The following is a 2,500-nucleotide window of genomic DNA, read 5'->3' as shown; positions in this document are numbered from 1 at the left end:
TGTTCTATCGGGTTGAGGTCAGGACTCCAGTTCCTCCACCAAACTCCTCATCCATGTCTTTATGGAGACGCTTTGAGCACTGGTCATGCTGGGACAGGAAGGGGCCGTCCCCAAACTGGGCCCACAAAGTTGGGAGCATGAAATTGTCCAAAATGTCTTGGTGAAGCATTAAGAGTTCCTTTCACTGGAACTAACCCCTGAAAAACAACCGCACCACATAATCCCCCCTCCACCAAACTTTACACTTGGCACAATGCAGTCAGGCAAGTCCCGTTCTCCAGACTCGTCCATGGGATTGTCAGACAGAGAAGCGTGATTGGTCACTCAGAGAACACGTCTCCACTGCTCCAGAGTCCAGTGGCGGCGCACTTTACCCCACTGCATCCCACGCTTTGCATTGCACTTGGTGATGTGCGGCTTGGATGAGCTGCTCGGCCATGGAAACCCATTCCATGAAGCTCTACACACTGTTCTTGAGCTCATCTGAAGGCCACAGAAGTTTGGAGGTCTGGAGCTCTTGACTCTGCAGAAATTTGGCCACTTCTGTGACCCTCAGCATGTGCTGACCCCGCTCTGTGACCCTCAGCATGCGCTGACCCCGCTCTGTGGCCCTCAACATGTGCTGACCCCGCTCTGTGACCCTCAGCATGCGCTGACCCCGCTCTGTGACCCTCAGCATGTGCTGACCCCGCTCTGTGGCCCTCAGCATGTGCTGACCACGCTCTGTGACCCTCAGCATGAGCTGACCCCGCTCTGTGACCCTCAGCATGCGCTGACCCCGCTCTGTGACCCTCAGCATGTGCTGACCCCGCTCTGTGACCCTCAGCATGCGCTGACCCCGCTCTGTGGCCCTCAGCATGTGCTGACGCCGCTCTGTGACCCTCAGCATGAGCTGACCCCGCTCTGTGACCCTCAGCATGTGCTGGCCCCGCTCTGTGACCCTCAGCATGTGCTGACCCCGCTCTGTGACCCTCAGCATGCGCTGACCCCTCTCTGTGACCCTCAGCATGAGCTGACCCTGCTCTGTGGCCCTCAGCATGCGCTGACCCCGCTCTGTGACCCTCAGCATGTGCTGACCCGGCTCTGTGACCCTCAGCATGTGCTGACCCCGCTCTGTGACCCTCAGCATGCGCTGACCCCTCTCTGTGACCCTCAGCATGAGCTGACCCTGCTCTGTGGCCCTCAGCATGCGCTGACCCCGCTCTGTGACCCTCAGCATGTGCTGACCCCACTCTGTGATTTGCTGTTTTTCCCAATCGCTTCCACTTTGTTATAATCCCAGCTATAAAACAGTTGAGCGTGGAATATTTAATTGGGTAGTTGTAAGCAAACATTTAACCCAACCACTGGGTTAAAACAACCCAATTGCTGGGTTAGTCCATTTTGAACCGAACTTGGGTTATTTTTAACCCAGCATTTTTTAGAGTGATATTGGCTGTTTATTATTTCGCCTCAGGGCCCCTCGAGAAAATGTTGATTTCTATGATCTACACATGTGTATTTTAAGATGTTCTGAACGGCAAAAAATTAGATGACCATGTCAGTGGCAGATATGACTGATGAAGTTTTTCCATTTTTGTCAGTGAAGACAGTAAACATATGTTTAACTGATATTTATATGTTTTTTAATCATTTTTGAAGGCTAACAGGAAAGCTATAACTAAATGTATTAAATTAATTCTAATCTTATGCCCAATACAAGCTGAAAAAGCTTTTTTATTTACTGAGAGCTACACATGAAATTATTAATTTACATAAACATTCATTCCTATTAATCTTATGCCTAATCTGAAGAAAACGGCTTTGTTAATATTTCTTGTTTGTTAATTATATTCCTGTGGCCATGAAGAGGTTGAGCACCTGAACTCAGGGCAGTGGAGGAGCTCAATACTTCAGGATATGTAGAGGAGCTTTGGGAATCAAAGGAAGTTTGCATTGAGCACATTTCATACTCACCTTGAAAAAGAGGCATACTTTTAAAACTAATACTTATTAAAGTAATAATATACTGAATTGCATGTTTATATTAAATGCAATTAACTGAATTTGGAGTGCTTTTTGACCGACTTTAAATATGGTTAAAGTTCTGCTGAATGGGCTGATGTGCTTTAACTATAGGCCATGTGAAGTCTATGTCATGCATTTCAATATATTTAATGATGAAGTTGCAATTCACAATGTTTAAAATATATTAACTTTAAAATTATTATTGCATACCACTACAGTTTAAATTACACTGCCATTCAAAACTTAAAAAAAAATGTTTTTAGAGGTTTCTTCTGCTCACCAAGGCTGCATTTATTATAAAAATCATAACTTTTGAACAGCAGTGTATCTTTACATGGGTCAATGACAAATAAGAAAAATAATAAATTTTTTAAGATAAAAAAATAATAATTTTAAGCAAAAGAGTTTTAAAATGCATTTTTATGTCCAAAAAATGTATGGTGTTGATTTTGGTTTTACAGCTTTTAAGACAGCATTAATTCATTATTAAACA

This window comes from Gobio gobio, assembly GCF_949357685.1.
Source record: "Gobio gobio genome assembly, chromosome: 15".
Taxonomy (NCBI): domain Eukaryota; kingdom Metazoa; phylum Chordata; class Actinopteri; order Cypriniformes; family Gobionidae; genus Gobio; species Gobio gobio.
The sequence above is the reverse complement of the archived record's forward strand: the minus strand, read 5'-3'. Positions refer to the sequence as shown.